General features: G+C 41.6%; 1 pseudogene; it reads left to right on the top strand.

Moving 5' to 3' along the window:
* Positions 1-717: 717 nt before the first annotated feature.
* On the top strand, positions 718-1,343 carry LOC137763684 (large ribosomal subunit protein eL13 pseudogene; annotated as a pseudogene).
* Positions 1,344-25,267: the final 23,924 nt, after the last annotated feature.

Raw genomic sequence — 25,267 nt, 5'->3', positions numbered from 1 at the left:
GTATTAATTTACCTTACTTCCTCCCAATAACAGTTTCTGAGTGCTGTTTCACCACATTCTCAAATAACTAAATATTAATCTTTAAACATGTATTTGCCTGTTGGACAGGTTGATTGACATGCTGTTATCTCTCTCTACAATCACCAATCCCCATCCTTCAAATTAGCTACAGAGAGACTGCCTCTCGTATCAGTCAGAATTTACTCAGAGCAAAACTTCAAAATAAGACTAGAGAACAAACACCATTGTTTGTTCCACATATTTTTGCTATCAAAAAATACACCCTGCCTGGGACTTCCCTGGTGGCGCAGTGGTTAAGAATCCACCTGCCAATGCGGGGGACACGGGTTCGAGCCCTGGTCTGGGAGTCCCACATGCCGCGGAGTAACTAAGCCCGTGCGCCACAACTACTGAGCCAGCACTCTAGAGCCCGTGAGCCACAACTACTGAGCCCGTGTGCCACAACTACTGAAGCCTGTGCGCCCTAGAGCCCGTGCTCCACAACAAGAGAAGCCACTGCAATGAGAAGCCCACGCACTGCAACGAAGAGTAGCCCCCGCTCCCCGCAACTAGAGAAAGACCGCGCGCAGCAACAAAGACCCAACACAGCCAAAAATAAATAAATAAATAAATTTATAAAAAAACAAAACTACAAAAAAAAACACCCTGTCTTTGCGCCTCCATGAGTCCTCGGAGGAGGCCAGTCGGCCGCAGCCGTGGCGCCCAGCCGGAACGGCATGATCCTGAAGCCCCACTCCCACAAGGACTGGCAGGGGCGCGTGGCCACGTGGTTCAACCAGCCGGTCCGCAGACGCAAGGGCCGGCAGGTCAAGGCACGCCTCATCGCCCCGCGCCCCGCGTCTGGCCTCCTCCAGCCGGTGGTGAGATGCCCCACGGTCAGGTACCACACCAAGGTGGGCGCCGGCCGGGGCTTCAGCCTGGAGGAGCTGAGGGTGGCTGGCATCCACAAGAATGTGGCCCAGACCATTGGGATCTCAGTGGGCCCGAGGCGGCGGAACAAGTGCACGGAGTCCCTGCCGGCCAACGTGCAGCGGCGCAAGGAGTACCGCTCCGAGCTCATCCTCTTCCCCAGGAAGCCCTCGGCCCCCAAGAAGGGAGACAGCACTGCTGAAGAGCTCAAACTGGCCACCCAGCTGACGGGACCAGTCATGCCCATACGAAACGTCTACAAGAAGGAGAAAGCCAGAGTCATCACAGAGGAGGAGAAGAACTTCAAGGTGGTCACCAGTCTCCGCATGGCCTGCGCCATCGCCTGGCTCTTTGGCATCCCGGCAAAAAGGGCCAAGGAAGCTGCAGAACAGGATGTTGAAAAGAAAAAATAAAGTGCTGTTGGCAAATTGTGATTTAAAAAACAAAAAACACCCTACTTATCCCATATATGTTGTCCTGGTGCCTAACATTTGTACCCACTTAGAAAGGCAGGAATTCCTTATTTTGCAAGCAATGGAGGACAGATGATGGTCCTGGCAAAAGTGGCACCAGCCACCTGTCTGGGACTAGACCAAAGCTAACACTGGCTAACACTGTGCCCAGACTTGCATGTGCCTTCCTGTTCTCTCCGCTTGCATCCAGACTTACAAATCAAATCTCCAGAAGTTGGCTCCAACACAGTTTACAAACATGTTTCAATGGGCAGAGAGAAGTTCAGGACACAAGGATGGCTTATGCGAGAGAACCATTCTGTGAGAACTGAGATCCCCTCAAATCACTTCCCCCCCTCCTCTCTGGCCTTGGCACTCAAGCAGAAGATCTGAAAAGATGCCAGGATAGTCCCAGCATTGGGAACTGGCTCTGGACAATAAAGGGACAGGAAAAGCTACAGAAACTAGTCTAAAATATGCAGCTAGGGCATGTGAATTTCAATACATAAACTTACATTCTCATTAGAGAGTAAGCTTCATAAGGACTGAATTTTGTCTTTTTGGTTCAGAGATTTATCCCAAAGGTAAGAAATAATGCCTGACACATTGTAGGCACTCAATAAATATTTGTTGAGTGGATTCATTAAATGTGGATTCATTAAATGGAAAGAAAGAATTGGGAAAACCATATTCAACAGTTATGTATTAAACACTATATACTGAGACAGGAAGGGGGCAGCGCACATTTAAAAGAATGACAGAGCCATTGAGGACACAACATAAACTGGTTAGAAACAACCAGTCCAAGATGGTGGACAAGTCAACTTCCAGTAGACCTTGAGCCTCTTTTATGCTCATTGTAATACATCAGCATGCTAAATGACACACCCACAGGCGCCATGACAGTTCTGAGGCTGACCATAAAAGGCCAAAAAGTGGGAAGTGACCCAATTCCTGGAAATCTCCGCCCCTTCCCTGAAATAGTTGGAATAATCTTCCCACTCATTAGGTCAATTTGGGGCCAGGTCTTGAAGGATGGTATATTAGTTTCCTAGAGCTGCTGTAACAAATTACCACAAACTGGGAGACTTGGAACAACAGAAAATTTATTTCTCTCACAGTTCTGGACTCCAGAACTCTGAAAGAGAACCCTTCCTTGTCCCTTCCTGGTGCTGGGGGCTCCTTGGCTGTGGCAGCTAACTTCAATCTCTGCCTCTGTCTTTCCATGGCCTTCTCCCCTATGTTACTCTGTGTCTTTTTCTGTCTTTTGTAAGGACACTCTCATTGGATTTAGGGCCCACCCTAATCCAGTATGATCTCATTTCAAGCCTTATCTTAATTACATCTGCAAAGACCCCATTTCCAAATAAGGTCACAAACCGAGGTTCCATAACCTGAATTTTTGAGTGACACTATTCAACCCACTACAAATGAGTAGAATAATAGTCATGACAGGGACTTCCCTGGCAGTCGAATAGTTAAGATTCTGCACTTCCAGTGCAGGAGGCATGGGTTCGATCCCTGGTCGGGGAACTAAGATCCCGCAAGCTGCATGGCACGGCCAGAAAAAAAAAAAAAAAATAGTAATGACAGAAACCCTCCTCCCAAACTCAGAGGGTGTTTGAGACCAGGTTTCCCCAAAACCAATAGGCAGCCAAAGATGCAAAACTTTCCAAAGCCAGGCTACAGAGCAACCCTAATGAATACACAGGAAAATAGAAAACTTCAAATTGTAGGGTTCCCAGTAGACATGTAATCTTCTGAACTGAATTTCCAAAAACTTAAAACAATTTAAAATGCACATGTAATGCATAAAATTGTAACTGAGCAGGACCCCATGGGGCCTTCCCAGAACAGACTCTCCTGCCCCCCACGTCCTCCGCCTGCCTCTTGTCTGTAGAAAAACTGTAGCCTCCTAGGCCTTCCCTGAGTTCCAAAGAGTAAATTTAATCAGAGGAGTGAGAAAATGCAGAAAGAAAGGAAAACAGTCGAGCAAGACAAAATAATAATAGTTTAGCCATTAAACAAAGTCAAGGACCTTTAGTTCCTCCTCAAGGGCTATAGATAATCTTCTGAGCCATGTCCTTTCAGCTGTTTTGCAGATACTGAAACCCCCGCCAGGTGGAAGAAATTAACTGTATGCGGCCCACAAGCCTGTAGACCCCAGACTGGTTGGAACCAGAAGGTTGATGATGTTGACTCCCGATGACGTCACCACCAACCAATCAAAAGAATATCCACGAGCTGATCACACACCTCACAACCTCCCTCCCTCACCTTGTCTTTAAAAACCTTTCCCTGGGGCTTCCCTGGTGGCGCAGTGGTTGAGAGTCCACCTGCCAATGCAGGGGACACGGGTTCGAGCCCTGGTCTAGGAAGATCCCACATGCCGCGGAGCAACTAGGCTCGTGAGCCACAATTACTGAGCCTGCGCGTCTGGAGCCTGTGCTCCGCAACAAGAGAGGCCGCGATAATGAGAGGCCCGTGCACCACGATGAAGAGTGGCCCCCACTTGCCGCAACTAGAGAAAGCCCTCGCACAGAAATGAAGACCCAACACAGCCATAAATAAATAAATAAACCCAAAGTTTAAAAAAAAAAACAAAACACTTATAAAAAAAAAAAAAAAAACCTTTCCCTGAAAGCGTTGGGGAGTGCCAGTCTTTTAAGCATTAGCTGCCCTGGACTCCTTGCTTGATGCCCTGCAATAAACACTTCACTTTCCTTCATCACAACCGGTGTCTTGGCTTTACTGCATGCAGGCAGGCAGACCCAAGTTTGGTTCGGTAACAAAATGAGAAATTTTGCTTCGAAATTAATTATACATGAGCTTGAAATGAGCTACTTACTATTTAGAAAGATCAAACAATTAAAAGCATGAAGTCTGGGTTAGATTCCTGATTTCTCAACTTACTTGCCCTGCAATTTGAGGCCTGTTACTGCCCTTCTCCAGGTCTCGTTTTCCTCATCAGTAATTAAGGATAATAATATTACCTGTCTTCTGGGGTTGTGCAAAAAAACCCCTCAGTTTTCCTCTTGTGTTTCTCCTTTAGTCTCACACTACTGCCACACTCAGAACACTTCTGATACCAGAGGTGTGTGGGTTTTTTCCCACACCAACTAATTCTCTGTGACACCAGCTGTGTGTCTTACAATTTAACTCAGTTCTGATACCGTCTGCCTGGAGAGAGCATCAAATCCCACAGGTCAAGGGCTCAGTCCTACAAGACTGTTCCCACTCCACTTCAGAGGCCAATCACAAGTTCAGGTTTTCACCTGTGCTTCTGACTGATGCGCTATACACGACCTTTTCCTTCCTCAGAATCAATTAATTTGCTACAGCAGCTCAGAGAACTCAGGAAAACAGTTCACTTACTGTTTGCCAGTATATTATAAAAAGATATGATAAAGGATACAGATGAACATCCAGATGGAAGAGATGCATAGGGCAAGCTATGTGGCTTCCATGCCCTCTCTGGGTGTGCCCTTCCCCCAGCACCATCATGTGTTCACCAGCCTGGAAACTCTCAGAACCCCATCCTTTGGGGATTTTTATGGCGGCTTCATCACATAGGCATGATTGATCATCAGTCCATTTCCAGCCCCTCTTCCCTCTCTGGAGAATGGAGGGTGGGGCTGAAAATTCCAAGCTTCTAATTATGGTTTGATCTTGCTGGTAAACAGCCCCTATGCAGGAGCCCACCCAGAGTCACCTCACTAAAACAAAAGACACGGCTATCACCCAGGAAATTCCAAGGGATTTGGGAACCGGGGTTAAAGACCATATGTTAGGACGAAAGATACTCCTAGTGCTCTTATCATGTAGGAGATGTCAATGGCTTTAGGAGCTCTGTGCCAGGAACCATGGACAGAGACCAGTATATATATTTTCTAACATCTCACAGGTCAGAATAAAGATGAAAAGAGATAATGCATGCAGAGTGCCTTGCCTAGGACCTGGTATGTGGAAACTGCTCAATAAATGTCAACTCATTGTCTTAAGATGCTGTTAACAGTGGAGAATGAATTTGATGAGGGGATGGAGAGAGTTATGAAGCTAAAGCCTAAGAGGATATTATAAGACCCAAGCAAGAGATTGTTTACATTTTTAAAAATTAATTAATTAATTTTATTTTTGGCTCCGTTGGGTCTTCGTTGCTGCGCGTGGACTTTCTCCAGTTGTGGCGAGCGGGGGCTACTCTTCGTTGAGGCTCACGGTCTTCTCATTGCGGTGGCTTCTCTTGTTGTGGAGCACGGGCTCTAGGCGCGCAGGCTCAGTCGTTGTGGCTCGCGGGCTCTAGAGCGCCGGCTCAGTAGTTGTGCACGGACTTAGTTGCTCCGTGGCACAACTAAGGGATCTTCCTGGACCAGGGCTCGAAACCGTGTCCCCCTCATTGGCAGGCGGATTCTTAACCACTGTGCCACCAGGGAAGTCCCAAGATTGTTTACATTTAAGAAGAAATAATAATTTATGTTTTCCAAGGCCTGGCCTATATTCCTAGTAACTGCAATAGCGAGAGTGGCAGTTTTCAGAATGTATAATAGTTTGGGGACATCTGGGAATCCCCTAAACTCTTTGAGGGAGTCATTGAAGCCTTTTTCACTCTCGGTCCCTCATGAGGGTGCTATGGCATTTCCTAGAGGCTTCCTGACATGTGATGTCACACCTGACAGAAGCAGATATGAGCATCCAGCTGTCTATCTTTTTTTTTTTTTGGCCTCGCCAAGCAGCTTGTGGGATCTTAGTTCCCAGACCAGGGACCAAACCCGGGCCCCCGGCAGTGGAAGCGCGGAGTCCTAACCACTGGAACACCAGGGAATTCCCCCAGCTGTCTTTTATTAAGCCAGACTAATGATACTTGCAAAAAATGTAAAACAATGGCACTTCTATTGCTGAATTTTTTGGAAAAATGTTTGTCAACATATACATTTATTATTGTTATTTTAAAGTGAATAAAGAAATTAAAACGTTAAAGATTTCTGCTTTAAATCCAGGCACAGTAAATTTCAGTAGATATAACCCAGATAAACAAAAGCTCTTGAATTCTCAATAATTTTTTAATAGTGCAAAGAGTCCTAAAACCAAAAAGTTGGAGAACCTGTGGTCTAGAGGAGCACATGATATGCCGCAGGGCCAAGTAGTTTGGCATTGTACCAGGTAATCACTGGATAGAAGTGGGCTCTACATTTACTTTCAGAGATTATTATATCATTGGCACAACTTTTAGGAGTTTTATGGGGAAAGCAATATGGAATCCAAGTTTCCATAATATATCCATTTCATTTGCTTCTGAGCAATTGTTCCGATTAGGGCAGAGCTCCATGCGTTGCAAAAATCAGCGATCCACTCAGGACAAATGGGAACATGAAGTTCACCACTGAAAACTCAGACTGTGACATCTATTTGTGCTCTCAGTTTCCAGCTTAAACTCCCCTTATTTCACATGCTTTCTTACTTCATTCATCTTGGAATTGCCAATTTTATTTGCAATAAATTGAAAACTACTCAAGCCTTTACTCAGAAGTTAGATCACACCTTTGCTTTTTGTTGTCCTTGTTATGTTTCCAGAACTCCTGACATTTCTTTCCATGATATAAAGGGTCATATTTTATACCATGTGACCCCATCCTAACTGGCCACAGCAGACTGAACTGGAATTGGATACTTAATCCAGAAATAGCCAGTTGTGGCTTATCTATGATGTGTGTTCTCTGCTAGTCTGGCTTCCCTGTCCTATTTTTTTTTAAATCATCTAGGAGCATGCTCAGACTTCTCTGATTAAAAAACAAAACGAAACAAAACAAAAAAACACAAGGAGCTGGTTAAAAAGACAGATTCTCAGGCCTTTGTCTTGGAGATTCTGGTTCAGGAGTTTGGATGGGGGCCCGTGAATGAATTTGTTTAACAAGGTTCCACGTGTGTCTTATCAGGGCAATTTGCAGAACAAGTGCCTGTTTTATAAAGGCATTGGGAAGTCCCAGGTATGGAATAGACCAGGGATTTTCAATCTTCAGTGACCACACCAGCTACTTGGATCCGCCGCAGAGATGCTGACTAAGTAGATCTGTCCTGGGGCCCAGGAATGAGCATTTTACTCCCTCACGTGTCTGATGTGAACACTCAACTCTGAGAATGGCCAAGAGTGAGATCATTTCATCAGATTATTTTGCTTCTGCAATTCCCTACCATGAAAGAATGAAATTTTTTTTTTGAATGAAAGGTAAATAATGGAGTGAGGACAATTTTGGAACAGACTGCCCTATCCCTGCTACAGGGGAAGGTTGAGCAGGGTGAAGGGTCCGGGGGAATTTAAATACAGTTCTGGGATGTTTAGGGCCTGAGCCTGGGGTAGGGGCGAGGCAGGAGGGGCACAGAGAATCTCCATTCCTTCCCTCCTTCATGGCAGCTGCGCCATCCAAACTCTACCAAACACCAGCACCGACCCTGACACTGAACATGTGCCTGACAATTAGAACCGGTTGGAACAGTCACGGGACGTTGTAAATGCCTTTGTAAACTGCAACGCAGACTGTCTTGGTGAAGATAACAAATTACACCCTGAAGCTTCCCATCCCTGGAATCTCATTAGTAGCAGCACACAGGCCACCCAGCCAGCAATCAGGATACCAGTTCTCAGAGAAGTACTTATCTTTACTATCAGACGATCACATTCACTTATTTTCTGAGAAGGTCCAATTACACTTTGCTCGTTCTCCTTCCTGGAAAGAACTTAATCACTTGCACCAGCTTGATTTGGTGCAATAGGTATTTGTTTCTCCTACTGGAAAAGTATTCTCTGGTCACCTCTCAGGATTCACAATGAATCTCTACCTCTTGGTTTCTCTTAGTCCCAGTCACTTCCTCTTGGATGTGGACCCAGAGGCTCCATGAGACAAGCTTTGTTTTTCTCGGTAGCAATCTATCCCCACCTATCAAACTGTATATTGGCCTATTTATTTTGTTTTCTTCCTTCCTCCACACGAATGTAGGTTTCATATGAGGGCATAGTTTTGGTCTGTTTTATTCTCTGGGCCTAAGACAGTGCCTGGTTCTTAGTAGACCTTTAGTAAGTATTTGTTGAAGGGATAAATAAACGGGTTTTATTTCTGTCCAGATGGGGGAAGGGAAGGTAGAATGGCTGAAGCTTTGCTGAGCCAAAAAGAAAGGAGAGAGTGGTGGTTTCTAGGGTCCAGGGTTAGACAAGGAATATTATTTAAGGAAATGATATACCATGGCAAAGTCACAATCAGAACTGAATTTAATGTAGAGGAGCTTCAAGGCCCTCATCCTGGGCAAACACAAAGCACTAAGACCAAAGGGGCCACTGGACAGGAACTCAGGATGGGATCACGGAGCCCAGAGATTGGATGTAATGTCAGCAGGTGAGCAGAGGGAAAGGATGAGGCAGGTGCATCAGCAGGGTTACACCTGAACCAAATTCTGCTTCCTACTGGTTTCCCCTTGCAAGAGTAGGGCTTTAAAAATGGATTTTTGATTTTTTTAAAAAATAAATTTATTTATTTTATTTTATTTATTTTTGGCTGCGTTGGGTCTTCGTTGCTGCGTACGGGCTTTCTCTAGTTGCGGTGAGCGGGGGCTACTCTTCATAGCGGTGCGTGGGCTTCTTATTGCAGTGGCTTCTCTTATTGCAGAGCACGGGCTCTAGGTACGCGAGCTTCAGTAGTTGTGGCACGTGGGCTCAGTAGTTGTGGTGCCCGGGCTTAGTTGCTCCACGGCATGTGGGATCTTCCCGGACCAGGACACAAACCTGTGTCCCCTGCATTGGCAGGAGGATTCTTAACCACTGCACCACCAGGGAAGCCCTGATTTTTGTTTTTGTTTTTAATTTACATTGAGAAGTAGCAATTTATTACTGGTGTTAGATAAATTAACACAGAAACTTCTAAGTGTTAGGGAAATACAAGAAAGGGTAAACACTGGTAACAGCATACCATGTTTCCCCTGATTATTGTACCATAAACCCTGACAAATTCATAACTATTGTGAGACCTAGTTTGAATCTCAGAGAATTTTTTTAGATATGCTTCACTTTTAATTTTGAAACAATTCCAGATTTACAGAAAAGTTGCCAAAAAAAGAAAAGAATTTCTGTATATCAGATTCCCCAAATGTTAACATTTACCATGTTTACTTTACCGTTCTCTCCCTCTGTATACTTTTTCCTTAACCATTTGCGAGTGAGCTGTAGATATTGTGTCCCTTTGTCTCTAAAGAGTTCTCTGTGTACTTCCTAAAAACAAGGACATTTTCTGACATAACCACAGTACAATGATCAAAATCAAGAAATTAACCTTGATTCACTACTATATTCTAATCTATGGACCGTATTCAGAAGTTGCCAATTGGCCCACTAATGTCCTTTACAGCAAGCATCTTACAGGAATGGGCGTGCACTACAACCCCCTCAGAACAAACACCAGGGAAATCCAGAAAGATGGGCTGTCAGTGAGTTCTCCTCCCTCACCAGGAGATCTGGGTGGTGAATTTCTGTGGCCGCCAAAGGCAATCTTACTGTGACCAAACAAGAAATGCAAGGGCATCCCAGGGGTCCATCCTGAACAGGTTTGGACTGTTGGCCTCATGCCAGTAACTCTACCCCTAGACCTCTTGCTGGGTCAGAAACATAAACCCCTGTGTATTTAAGGCACTGTAAACCCAGTCAAGATTTTTGTTATTTATGGCCAAATCATTCCTAACCGACCTGATCTTCTAAAAGTGGAAATACCAGATTTTTATACCTATGCATGCACACACACACACACACACACACACAAACACACGTTCAAACTGCCCTCAAAAAAATTTAACGAGGGATTCCCTGGTGGCGCAGTGGTTGGGAATCTGCCTGCCAATGCAGGGGACACGGATTCAAGCCCTGGTCTGGGAAGATCCCACATGCCGTGGAGCAACTAAGCCCGTGAGCCACGACTACTGAGCCTGCATGTCTGGAGCCTGTGCTCCGCAACAAGAGAGGCCACGATACTGAGAGGCCCGCGCACCACGATGAAGAGTGGCCCCCACTTGCTGCAACTGGAGAAAGCCCTCGCACAGAAACGAAGACCCAACACAACCAAAAATAAATAAATAAATTAATTAATTAAAAATGTCCCCATTCCTCTACCTTTATTTAAAAAAAAAAAAAAATTTAACAAATGAACTATGTAATATATGAGTGCACCTGTTTCCCCTCAGCATATCTAATATATTTTATCACTTCAATTTATTTGGGTGACTTTAATAGGCATAACACCTTTCTTTTCTTTTTTTTATAAATTAATTTGATTTATTTATTTTTGGCTGTGTTGGGTCTTCGTTGTGGCACGCGGGCTTTTCATTGCGGTGGCTTCTCTTGTTGCGGATCACGGGGTCTAGGCGCGTGGGCTTCAGTAGCTGTGGCATGCGGACTCAATAGTTGTGGCTTGCGGGCTCTAGAGTGTAGGCTCAGTAGTTGTGGCGCACGGGCTTAGTTTCTCCGTGGTATGTGGGATCTTCCTGGACCAGGGCTCGAACCTGTGTCCCCTGCATAGGCAGGCAGACTCCCAGCCACTGCGCCACCAGAGAAGTCCCAACACCTTTCTTTAACAACAAATTTCACAGGATCACAGAATTTTAGTTAGAAGAAACCTGATTATCTCATCTAAACCCCTTCACAGTTTGCACAATTTTGAGAAATGTGTTTATAAGTAAGAGAAGTAGTCACAAGAGGGGAAGGGGTGATGTAACAGCAGGGAGCAGAAGCAGGTCAACCCAGGTAAAGGGACTGCAATTATGTCGAATGAAAAAGTCAGTCTTTATTCCTGAATGTGTTCATTAAACATTTTCCTACAATATTCTTTCTAGTCAGAATCAGTTAACTCTCCTTTTTACAGATAATACAATAGTAACTTCAAAGACATTTACATTGATAAAGTTTTACTATGTCATTATAACAATATAGTGTGGTGGGGAGAAGCAAATTCTTTGATATCAGCCTCGACCAATTTTATTGCATGTTCTGCTACTTGCTAAGGGTGTAACTTTGGGCAAATGATTTGTCCTTTCTTTGCCTTAGTCTCTTCATCTATAAGATGGGAATGGTATAAGAGCTATTGCCTCCTAACGTTATTGTGAGAATTAAACGAATTAATATGTGTAAACACTTAGAACATGTTAGCTATTATTATTATTACAATGTGGCATGCTAAGCCATATGTACTGCTTATGTCATAGAAATGAACATGGATCATTAAATTATACTGACATTTATTGGCCTTGGAGTGTCCACTGCAAGAGTTAATGAACTTTGGGCTCTGTCTTGCACTGGGTCTGACTAGGCCCCAGCCTCCATGCCTTTGCATTGTTGGGAGGAGACTAGACCTCAGATCTTTGTACTTTGGGAACCTTTGAACCTGAAACTGCAACAAAGGGAGGGCAGTTTATTTGGGGAGGTTTTACTCATGTTGCCAGGGAAAGTGATTGTTTTTCCAACCTTCTATCCCACCCGGCCCAGAGTCACTACTGTTCAGTAGACTTTTAAAGACACCAGTGGATACCCTCAGAAGCATCTAAAACACTTAAACCAGGGCCTGAGACTTTCTGTGCTGCCCCTCTTGTAATCTACACAGATTCTTCCTCTAGGACTTGTGAAATGTTGCAGCTCTATATTAATAAGTGGAATGTCTGTACCTATATCCACACCTTGAAAGGAAAGGGCCTGTGATCCAAGCATCAGTGCCCAGCTGAGGTGGTCATACCGGAAGCCAACAGAAATGCATTCTCAGGTATTCAAGGGCCCAGAAAATCTACCACCTTTATACCATTTCTGTAAAAACTACTCCAAGGCACACTCAGCAAACTGAGGAATAAAGTAAACTTAATAACGAAAAAATTGTGGCATAAAAAGTGCTAGTGATGAACATTGAGACCAGTGAATTAAGGCCAAACAAGTGTCATACTAGGTCAAAAGGTAACTGCGCACTAATTATCTGGGCTATTTGTGCAATGATTCACACTTTATGGGTTGAAAGGAAGAAAGTAATAGTGATCCTTGACAACTTAGCTTAGCAGCTATAGAATTCTGGGAAAATTTCCTAGTCCACTTTGGAAATTTCATCTGCAATCGACAATACACTAATTAATCAGGAATTTTAAGAAGCCAAATAAGTTCCTTACTGACATTTACTAAGCTGGAACTAATAGTGCATCAATTCTAAATAAAATGTTACTTTTATTTTATAGCTTTGGGTCAGATTATCCACCTTTCCCCTCTGTCTCTAAAAATAATACATATGATGGAGAATAAGTTATACCAAAAGAACTTTGTGATTTCCACTCCCTAACCTTTGGGGAGACCAAATGACATAATGGAACTAGCAAGTCCGTCAAGCCAGGGAATCAGTACTGAGTCTACAAATTATTAGCTGTGTAACCTTAGACAAATCACTTTACTGCTCTTTGCTTCAAAAATTCTTGATTTATTCCTCATTCTACTGCAAAGCGAGACAAAGGAGCTTTCCCAACTCCCTATAGCCTGGACTCTAGGGTGAGAGAGACAATTCTCAATAATCAATACTGGGACTTCCCTGGCGGTCCAGTGGTTAAGACTCCACGTTCCAGTGCAAGGGGCATGGGTTTGATCCCTGGTCGGGGAACAAAGATCCCACATGCCACACAGTGTGGCAAAAAAAATAAAATAAAAATAAATAAATAAATAAAATATTTATATTAAAAAATCAGTACTATCTAAAGTGATAAATTGTTTGAACAATCAAAAATAATGAGATGGATTCTCACACCAGGAAAGGTTAAAGAACTAGGATTGACATGAGATAGAATGTAGAGAACTTAAATCCTCCCTAACAATGGGCACAGCAATTACACTCGTGTGTGTGTGAGTGATTTGATCTTTACAATTTTCTGTGGAATTATTATCTTCTTTCTCCAAATGGAGAAATGGAGGTTCAGAGAAATTAAGTGATTTGCTCAAAAATAAACAGCAAGATAGAAGTGGAGAGGCAGTGACAACAGTGGGAACGGTGGAGTAAGGACCTCTGAAAAGCTGCTTTCCGGGCAAAGAACATGAACACTGGCAAAAATTGTCAAGATAACTTTTACAACTCTGGAAATTAACCAAAGGGGAGCGTTTAAAAATGGCGGAATCTCAGTAAGCACAGCGAGCTTTGTGGCATTTTCACTCGCCCCATTCCTACGCCTTCTCCCCAGCTCCACAGCAGCCTTGAAAACGAACGGCACCGCATTCACAGTGAAAACCAGCAGCCTAGCAGCCACTGGACGGGGAAGAAGGGGTTGGAACTCCCCAGAACACCATGCTCAGAGAATTGTCATTATTTGACATGTCAGGCAGTTCCCTGGAAAACTCTGTTCTAAGGCCTTGTCTTTACTTGACCGGACTCAGAACAGCTTTTTCCACAGGAACATTTGTCAAAAACAATCAATAGCAGTTGTTTAATATCACAACTGCCTGAGGCAGTGATAACAATTGAGACAAACAAGAAACTGACCAAAAAATTTAGAAGGAAAAGCTGGGGAATAAGATATTCATAGGAGGCTTTGAAAAGGTCCAACGTATTTCTAGAAATCTAGAAGGATGCAAATGGTAAGGCCGGGCGCGTGTTCCAGGAAAGATCTAAATAAATTGAGAGACATCTTGTGTTCATGGATTGGAAATTTTAATATTGTTAAGATGGCAATACTCTTCAAATTGATCAATAGATTCAATGCAATCCTATCAAAATCCCACGTGCTTTTTTCGCAGAAATTGACCAGTTGATCCTAAAATTCATATGGAAATTTGAGCGACAGAACAGTCAAAACACTCTTTTTTTTTTTAATTTTATTTTATTTATTTTTGGCTGTGTTGGGTCTTCATTGTTGCGTGCGGGCTTTCTCTAGTTGCAGAGAGCTGGGGCTACTCTTCGTTGCGGTGTGCAGGCTTCTCATTGCGGTGGCTTCTCTTGTTGTGGAGCACGGGCTCCAGGTGCGTGGGCTTCAGTAGTTGTGGCTTGCGGGCTCTAGAGCACAGGCTCAGTAGCTGTGGGGCGCGGGCTTAGCTGCTCCGTGGCATGTGGGATCTTCCCGGACCAGGGCTTGAACCCGTGTCTCCTGCATTGGCAGGCGGATTCTTAACCACCGCGCCACCAGGGAAGCTCGCCAAAACATTCTGCAAAAAGAAGAGCAAAGTTGGAATCACTCTTCCTAATTTCAAAAGTTACTACAAAGCTACAGTAATCCACTTAGCAAGGTATTAGCATAAAGATAGAAATATAGATCAATGGAACTGAATTGAGAGTCCAGAAATCAATTATTACACTTATGGTCAGTTGATTTCTACAAGGGTGCCAAGACAATTCAATGGGGAGAAGAATAGTCTTTTTAACAAATGGTACTGGGACAACTGAATATTTGTGTGCAAAAGAATGAAGTTGGAACCCTACCTATATTAGTCAGGGTTCTCCAGAGAGGAAGAACCAATAGGATATACAAAGACATATAGAAAGAGATTCGTTATGAAGGATTGGCTCACATGATTATAGAGGCCAAGCTGGAGGCCCAGGGAAGCCAGTGGTGTAGTTCTAGTCCAAACCTAAAGGCCTGAGAATGAGGGAAGCTAATAGTGTAAGAATCCAAAGGTCTGAGGACTGCAGGGGCTGATAGTATAAGTCCAGTCTGACTCCAAAGGCCCAAGAACTAGAAGTGCCAGTGTCCAGGGGAGTGAAAAGATGGATGTCCCAGATTGAACAGAAGAACAAATTTGCCCTTCCTCTGCCTCTTTGTTCTATTCAGGGCCTCAACGGATTGAATGATGCTCACCTGATTTGGTGAGGGTGATCTTCTTTACTCAGTCTATGATTCAAATGCTAATCTCTTCTGGATACCCCCTCATGGACACACCCAAATATAAGGTTTTATCAGCTATCTAGGCATCCCTTAGCACGGTCAAGTTGACACATAAAATTAACCATCACATCATATGTAAAAATTAACTCAAAATCAATCAAAGGCCTAAATGTAAGATCTAAACTGTAAAACTCTTAGAAGAAAACATAGGAGTAAACCTTCATGAGCAATGGTTTCTTTTCTTTTTTTTCTGTCTGTGCCACACAGCTTGCAGGATCTTAGTTCCCTGACCAGGGATCGAACTTGGGCCCCCAACAGTGGAAGCTCAGAGTCCTAACCACTTGACTGCCAGGGAGTTCCCTGTAATGGTTTCTTAAATACAACACCAAAAGCATAGCAACCAAAGATAAAATAAATTGCACTTCATCAAGATTTAAAACTTTTTTGCTTCAAATGATATTATCAAGAAAGTGGGGCTTCCCTGGTGGGGCGGTGGTTAAGAATCCGCCTGCCAATGCAGGGGACACGGGTTCGAGCCCTGGTCCAGGAAGATCCCACATGCTGTGGAGCAACTAAGCCCGTGCGCCACAACTACTGAGCCTGCGCTCTAGAGCCCACGAGCCACAACTACTGAAGCCTGCGTGCCTAGAGCCTGTGCTCTGCAACAAGAGAAGCCACCTCAATGAGAAGCCCGCACACCGCAACAGAGAGTAGTCCCCACTCGCTGCAGCTAGAGAAAGCCCGCGCGCAGCAACAAAGACCCAACGCAGCCAAAAATAAATAAATAAAATGAAATAAATTAATTAATTAAAAAAAAAAGAAAGTGAAAGACAAACTACAGAATGGGAGAAAATATTTGGAAATTATATATCTGATAAGAGACTACTACTTAGAATATATAAAGTACTTACACAACACAATAATTAAAAAAAAATAATCCAATTTTAAAATGGACAAAGTATTTGAACAGATATTTTTCAAAGAATATATACATATGGCCAGTAAGTACATGAAAAGATGCTCAATATCATTAATCATTAGGGAAATGCAAATTAAAACCACAATGAGATACCACTTCATACCCACTAAGGAAAGCTGTAATCAAAAAGGTAGACAATAACAAGTATTGGCAAGGAAGGATGTGGAGAAATTGAAATCCATCATACACTGCTGGTGGGAATATAAAATGGTTCAGTCACTTTGAAAAACAGTTTGGAGTTCCTAAAAATGTTAAACATAGAGTTACCATATAACTTAGCTGTTCCACTCCTATGTATACCCAAGAGAATTGAAAACATACATTCACACAAAAACTTCATAGAAGCATTATTCAAATAGCTAAAAGTGGAAACAGTCCAAATGCCCATCAACTGATGAATGGTTAAACAAAAGTGGTATATCCATACAATGGAATATTATTCAGTCATAAAAAGGAATGAAGTACTGGTACATGCTATAGCATGGATGAATCTTGATACATTATGCTAAGTGAAAGAATCCAGACACAAAAAGCTGCATATAATCACATATGATTTCATTTATATGAAGCATTCAGAACAAGAAAATCAAATCTATAGAAACTGAAAGTAGATTAGTGACTGCTTTGAGTTAGTGGGATGTTGGGGTGAAATGAGAGTTGACTGCTAATGGATACAGGGATTCTTTGGGGAATGATGAAACTGTTCTGAAATTAGAGAGTGGTGGTGGTTACACTACTCTGTGAATATTTAAAAACCTCTGAACTGTACACTTTAAAAGGATGAATTGTATGATACATGAATTACATCTCAACACATTTTTTTTAAAAATTAAAACAATAAAAGAGATGTAGCCAAGAGGCAGGTATTCTAATTGTAAGATTGGAGGCTCTCCACTGCACTACCAAATGATATGCATTAGCCATCACAAACTACTGTTTAATGAAGACACACAAAAGAAAGGGGATTGCTCTTTTTCCTGGATGATGGGTGTGCATAGTGTGAGTTCTTATATGGTCCTCTTATATTCTCATTGCCCCACTGGGACCCACACATGGGAAGCTCTTAAGAAATATCTGTTAATTGTATAAATGAACTAGGTGTTTCATTCTGTAAGAGAAAAATCTTGTTGGCAAGATATGTTTAACAAACTCTTTTCTGGTAATTGTCATCCCTTCCTGTCTCGGAATGCTTAGGTAAAAATGAGAAGAGCACCAAGGAATCAGAATATTCTGGCAGTTCTTATAGGGGAAAGAAATCGGATTGGAAATCTTCCCATGTATGTGGCTTATCTGGTTTATTCTAAACTAATCTCTGAGAAAAGTTCTTCCCTTACTTCCAGGCATGACGTATTGACTGATTTTATAGAGTTTCAGAAGAGAAACTCAACCTAAGCTATGTATGTATGAGGAGCTACCAATTATTCAAATACGCTTCTTTCTTTTTTAATGTTAATTTGGGGCAAATAATACATATGTCAAATATACCATATCTGTTTACGTGAAACTCCTAACAAAAAATAAAAATAAGGAAAACAATAACTAATGGTCAAAGTTTATTTCATATTTAAGGAATTAATGGAAATTCTATGATTCTTTGCATTCTGTTTGAATAATAGGGGTTTCTTAGCTTGTTTATTATTTCGAGTGTCAATTTATAAAAATATTAAATTCAATGTATGTCTTCTATGTTCAAAGCACTGTGCTAAATACGGTAAGATATATATAAACATGATAAGGGCATGGTAGACACTGGCATCAAGGACATTATAGTCTCCTTGGTAAGGTTTTTCTTGATCATTCCATTGAAAAATTTAAACCTCCATACTACCCTGACCCTCTCGTCCATACCATTTTTTCTCCCTCAGAAAAATCTAAAATACTAAGTATTTTACCTGTCTTTTTTGTTTATTGCCTTTTTCCCCCAAACAGAATATGTTTCATGGTGACAGGCATTTTTGTGTGTTTTGTTCATCACTGCATCTCCAATGTCTAGAATGGAGATATTAATGTCTAGAATGGATCTATATATTTAATTAGAGGTGCACAAATAAACATCTAATTGGCAAACTAACAAGAGTAAGCTAGATAGTTCAGTCATGGCTAGTGCGTGGAGAGATTTCTTGAAAATCAGAAGATGGGTTAATTTTGGATGTCGGTGACCTTGGACAAAGCATTTTTCTTCACCTATAAAGTGAAGGAATTGAATTATCAGGAGACTCAAATTTTCTCATCTTACAAATCACCAGCCACTCCACTAAAGAATCTGAGCCCCTGTATGACAGAAACAAAAGTCCATTATTTTCCAAAAACAACATTACATGTGTGTCTGCATTCTGTTATATTTTTCAGGTATGACAAGGTTTAAGAACATAAAAATTATAATACCATAAAGAGGAATAAATTTTGTGGCTAGGATTTATAGTGTAATAACTAATAATAATAATGCTATAAAGAATTAAAATTATAGCAATGCTGTTGAGAATATTTTATTGAGTGCCAAGTGTAAAATGCACTAGTGATAAATTAAAAATTGCAGTAATGGTATTAGCAGGAGAGACATCATGTATATCTCCTGAAAATTACTGATATATTCTTATAATTTACTGTAAAATATTTCATACTGCAGTTATGTAAGGTGTTACCATCGGAGGAGACTGTGCGGGTCTCAAGTGAACCTTTCATGCAGGGAGTGGTTGAAGCACCTAAAGAAACCAGAGACCTGGGAACCTCATTGAGCTTAATGGTGTTTATTGAGGATTTACTATGTACCAGGCATTTTCTAAGGACTTTGTGTTAATTCATTTGATCTTTAAAAAAAAAAAAAAGCCCGTCTTAAAAATGAGAAAACCGAGAAGCTGAAGGTTGTCCCAACCAGGACAGAAACCCAGGCAGCCTAGCTCATTGCCATGAGCCTAAGTACTTCATGATCATACTCTTTCATTACTTTTTTTTTTTTTTTGGCTGCACCAAGAGGCTTGGGGGATCTTAGTTCCCCACCAGGGATTGAACCCAAGCCCCAGCAGTGAAAGCATCGAGTTCTAACCACTGGACCACCAGGGAATTCCCGTGTGTTCTGCTTTCTAATGGATTTTTCTTTTGGAAAACATGCAGCAGAATTTGGTCCGAGACTTACTATTATAACGATTTATATATCACGACTGAGTTGGGTGGATGGGTAGGTAACTTGCTCTCCTACCTTAAACTTCTTGAGCAATTATTGTTATCTTTCAAAAAGAAGCTAAGTGTTATGCATGACCAAGTTACCTCAGGTCAGTTTGCAATAATCCTGAACTGATTGACAACTCGGAGGTGAAAAACCTCTTTGTTCCCTTCCTTTGTAATCAGAAGATACCAGAAAACACATCATCAGGTCAGGTCATCGTCCGACTAAATCTCCTCCAATGGCATCTTTTTGCCCCTAGCATAAAGCCCAACTCCCTAATATAGTTTTTACGGCCCTTCAAAATCTGGCCCAGTTACCTTTTCGGCTCATGGCTGACCACTTCCCATTCATTCTCTGTTTCAGGCTTTCCTGTAATTCAGTTTCTTTCAGTTTCTCAACAGTGCTGAACTCTTGCTCCAGGATTTTTTTTTTTTTAATTAAAAAAAGTGAGGTAAAATTTATGTAACACAAAGTTCACCATTTTAATCATTTTAAAGTCTATAATTTATGATGTCATGCAACCATCACCACTATCTAACATTGAAAGAAACCTCATATTCATTAGCAGACGCTCAGAATTCTTCCCTACCCCCAGCCCCCAACCACCACTAATCTACACTCTCTCTATGGATTTACCTGTTTTAGACATTTCATATAAATGAAATCATACAACATGTGGTCTTTTGTGCCTGGATTCTTTCACTTAGCATAATGTTTTCAACATTCATCCACGTTGTAGCATGAGGCAGTACTTGATTTCTTTTTAAGGCTGAATAACATTCCATTGTATGGAGAGACAACATTTTATTTATTTGTTTGTTTGTTTGTTTATTTAGGCTGCACTGGGTCTTCATTGCTTCACGCAGGCTTTCTCTAGTTGCAGCGAGCGGGGGCTACTCTTCGTTGCGGTGCACTGGCTTCTCACTGCGGTGGCCTCTTTTGGTTGTGGAGCACGGGCTCTAGGCACACGGTCTTCAGTAGTTGCAGCATGCGTGCTCAATAATCACGGCACATGGGCTCTAGAGCACAGTCTCAGTAGTTGTGGTGCACAGGCTTAGTTGCTCCACAGCATGTGGGATCTTCCCGGACCAGGGCTCGAACCTGTGTCTCCTGCATTGGCAGGCGGATTCTTAACCACTGCGCCACCAGGGAAGTCCCAAATGGATAGACCACATTTTGTTTATCCATTCATCAGCTGGTGGACATTTGGGTTATTTCCATTTCTTTGGCTATTATGAATAATGCTGCTATGAATATTTGTGTACAAGTTTTTGTGTGAACATATATTTTCAATTCTTTGGGGTATATACCTAGGAATGAATTGCTAAGTCGTATGGTAAATCCATATTTAACTTTCAAAAAACTGCTCAACTATTTTCTTTCCAGGATGTTTTCATTGGCCCCTGGGATAATGTAAAGGTGCCAGGCCTTAGCATTCATCCTTTCAGGTCCCAGCTTAGACATTACTTTTCCAAGAAGCCTTCCCTGACTGCTTAAGTTGAAATTAGATATCCCTAAATCTGAGGTAAAGAATACTACCCAGCACTCACCATATTATCTTGTACTTGTTTCTTTCTCTCTTCACCAGCACACTCCTAGTCTGTGAATTCTAGGGGTGTTAAGAGGGAATATGTGTATCTTACTCTCTTGCACAGTGCCTGCCATCAGGGAGGCATGCAATAAGAAGACGTTAGATTGAATAATCACAGCATTTATTCTATTCAAAGCAACAAAAGGCTCTGTTGCATGATTCTTCCACTAACAAGTCTACATAAACTGATTCATGGAGTTGTCACTGAAGGATGCTAATTAGTGAATTGTTTATACACAGGTATACACATGTACACATATGTATATATACATATAACACTAAAATTCATGACTATTTTAGTGATTGATTCTTTAAGTGTTTAAGAATAAAGTTTAGGGGACTTCCCTGGTGGCGCAGTGCTTAAAGAATCTGCCTGCCAATGCAGGGGACACAGGTTCAGGCCCTGTTCCGGGAAGATCCCACATGCCGCAGAGCAACTAAGCCTGCGAGCCACAACTACTGAGCCCACATGCTGCAACTACTGAAGCCCGTGCGCCTAGAGCTCGTGCTCTGCAACAAGAGAAGCCACCGCAGTGAGAAGCCCGAGCATCACAATGAAGAGTAGCCCCCGCTCGCCGCAACTAGAGAAAGCCCGCACACAGCAACAAAGACCCAATGCAGCCAAAAATAAATAAATTAAAAAAAAAAAAAAGGAATAAAGTTTAGGGACCACCTATTATGCCCAGATTGAAATTGCATTAATCTGTACAAATGTTTCAAAAAACAACTGCTACTTTTTGACCAAGTAATTCCACTTCTGAAAATCCTAAGGAAATAATTCTAAATGCAGAAAATGTTTTATGTATAAAGGTTTGCCTGAAAAATTATTTATGAACAATTAAAGATTGGAAACAAGCTCCCTCAATAGGTAATGGAGGAGTGGCTGCATAAATTCTACAGATATTTAAAAGAATGTTCAAGAAGGATCTAGAATAATGTGGTAGAAATTGTAATATACTGTAACTGCAGCTATTTAAAGAGGGGGAAAAAAATCCCAAACCTATGACAAGAAATATTTCAAAATGCTAACACTGGCATGGTTTGTGCTGTGGGACAATATATGGTTTTTCTCTTCTATTTTATTTTCTAAATTTTAAATGTGATTTTACTGCCATAATAATTTTTAAAGTACAATAAACATTGAAGCAAATAACATGAAAAAAAAGAAAAAAGCCCATATCACTAAATGTGATGTCTCTGATGAAGATTTTGTTTAGGACGTTCACTTTGAGAGTACAGGGACAGACATTCATAATGCTTTATGAGATGCTGTAGGGCAACTGGCCATTCAGAAGGGTGAGATTGGGGGTCACGTTCTTCTCCCCATTTGTCTCCTAGGTCGCCCACGGGGCCAGTGAGGGCAGGGTGTGGTCTCCATCTCCATCCTCAGCAGGAGGCTTAGGTCTGGCAAAGAGCCAGGCAAGACATGAAGGCTCAAAAGAGCACCTATTTAGCCCAAATCAACTGAGAAAATTAACTCTAAGGCTCACAGAGATATTGGTACTCTTATTTATAGTTCTCCACATTTCTAATTATTACACAATGCCTGAGGAATGTAGAGCAAAGATCATCCTCAAACTTCAGTGAGCATAATAATCACCAGAGCCTCTGGATTAAGAGAGATTCCCCAGTCCTGGCTCAAAAGATTCACATTCACTAAATCTGGGATGGAGTTCAGGCATCCATCATTTTTATCTAACAAGCAAAGTAACGATGCAGATGAGCCATTTCTCACGACATGTGAGAAAACATGCTTTCCATCATCTTCCAAGATCTTGACTTATTTCTAATTCAGACGTGGCCAGTTGTAACGAGCTCTGCTATGAAAGATGAATTCTGCAAAATTCACCAAACTACAGTACAGCTGACTCCAGTGACCCCAAATTGGAAATTTCCAGAGCACTTCACCTTAGTTTGCTTGCTCTTAGGGAAAAATAGAAAAATAGAGAAAATGCCTATGCTTTAAATTCAAACAAATGTCTTGTGTCTTGTCACCTTGGGACAATAATACAATAGGTGAGCAGTCACTTTTATCGTTTCTAAACTGGCTCCCTTGATAGGTTTGACATAAAAAACAAGCTAAAGAACTACTTTAAGCCTCCTTTCCTAATTCTGAGAAACTTTGCTATTCAGTCACTGTTTGGACTTAGACTTTGGATAAACAATGATAACATCTCATCCGCACTTCAATGTAATTTTATCGTCTTAAAACTTGGAGAGTGCAATGAGAATCTGGCTGTCTGGCAGGGATTCCTCTCTCCCAGAGATGCCCTAGAGGCGAGAAAGTGGGACATCCAAATACTCCGTGTGATCCCAGTTCCAGCCCTTGCCAAGTACATGTCCAACTGCTTGGAGTCTGTGATGAAAGGAAACGGAAATCTATGCTGGAAGCTTTCACCTAATTCTAAAGGGAATTTCATTGCATTTGTAGACAGCCTGGAGTTCTACTTCTCCAGCAGACGCGTAATTAAGGCGCAATGATTGGCCAAGAGTCAAAGCCACAAAGTAGAGCCTGTAAGGAAAAAAAAAAAAATTGCTTCAAGAAACCTGTTAACTGCTCTTCGCTGCTCTTGTTGATACTCTCTTTTAAAACTGTGGGCTAAGGTATTGGTCCCTGCGTGCAGGTCCACCTCTTCCCAGCCCCAGAAGGCACCTCTAAGAAGTTGGTGGATACGGAGGAGACGGTGGGCAACAGACTATAGGGAATGCGGGGTCCTTCAAAAACCGATACCAGAGGGGACAGAGGCTCAAGGTACCTTTTTAAAACCCAAACGGCTTCTAGGATATACCTGTTGGATGGCACTTGCACCTTTATTTACTTGGCCGGGAAACAGCCAGCCTCTGGCTATCCTTGGTCAGCCCTGTCCTCTTCCCGGATGTCGAGAGCCCGGATTCTGCCTAGTAACAGGCCATTTGAGATTCCCATTGGCGGGAACGAACCTTATTTAATAACAATGATAACATCCCCTTCTTATAGTACATTGCAAGATTATTGGTGGGCATTTAGGGTAGATGTGGTTCAAAAAAGAGATAAGCAGTTATATATTTTTTAAATTTCGGGTTTGAAATCAAACTTAGAGAAAAGTTGCAAGAACTGTACAAAACTATTTACCCTTTACTCCTATTCCATGTTGATGTTTTACCATCTTTGCTCTGTACTCCCCTATCTTTTTTTTTTTTAATTAATAAGCTTTTTAAGAACAGCTTTAGATTTAGAGAAAAGTTCAGCAGATAGCACATAGGTTAAAATACCAGCCTCCCCCCTACAGTTTTCCCTATTAGTAAGATTTTACATAGGTATAGTACCTTTATTACAATTAATGAACCAACATTGATTCATTATTATCTGAAGTCTATAGTTTAGATTTCCTTAGTTTTTACCTTCTTGTTCAGATTTCCTTAGTTTTTCCCTTCTTGTTCAGATTTCCTTAGTTTTTACCTTCTTGTTCATGTCACTTTAATTTGACTCAATCCCTCTGAAGCACAGCTGGTAAATGTAAATATAAGCTATTATGCTGCACCTGGGAAAATAGCCAAGAAATATTATTTCGCAATTATTTTTAAAAAGATATTCGGTAGTATCTGTTATAGTGAGAAATCACCCACATGTGAAAGAGTAGAGAAATGGCTTAGCAAAATGGCTTAGCAAACTATTATATATTAACATAGTGATATACTTTCTGGCTATTAAAAGTGTAAACTAGGAAAATTGTTTTAATATGTGGAGCATGCTATTAATGAAAATAGTGGAAGGTAAAATAAAATATGCATGGCTGGTTAGCACTAGTCAGCCCCAAGTTAAAAGGAACCGATGGGACTAGAAATGATTAAAACTTATTACTCCCTAGGTTATATCTTTTGTAAGTATGTTTGAAGTGGTTTTAAAAAATTATTATTAAAAAATAAAACTAGCAGCAATTTTCATATTCAGGAAGTACTTTAAGTAAAAGATTTATATGATCAGAAAAAAAAATCTTTTGGATTCCTATATTCCCTTCTCCACTCTTATGTTGAATGATAAAGTCATTCTAATATATTCTCCCTAGCGATCAAAAAAATAAAGAAAGAAAAGAATCGGACCAGTGATACTGACAGATCTAGCCCATTTTAAGTTGTAATCAAGCTTAACTGTTCTTCAGTCATATCTGGCCCACACCTGTCTCATGTCTCCACTACCCTACAAGCAAACAGAACAGCCACAGGTGTGAGATGGGCGGTCACAGCTGGGAGTTCCCATGAGCAGGCAACCAGTTTCCTGGAGGAGGGACCTCCTGCCTGAAAAGTCATGCACTCAG

This window comes from Eschrichtius robustus, chromosome 4 (genome assembly GCF_028021215.1).
Source record: "Eschrichtius robustus isolate mEscRob2 chromosome 4, mEscRob2.pri, whole genome shotgun sequence".
Lineage (NCBI taxonomy): Eukaryota > Metazoa > Chordata > Mammalia > Artiodactyla > Eschrichtiidae > Eschrichtius > Eschrichtius robustus.
This window is presented reverse-complemented; position numbering and strand designations above follow the sequence as displayed.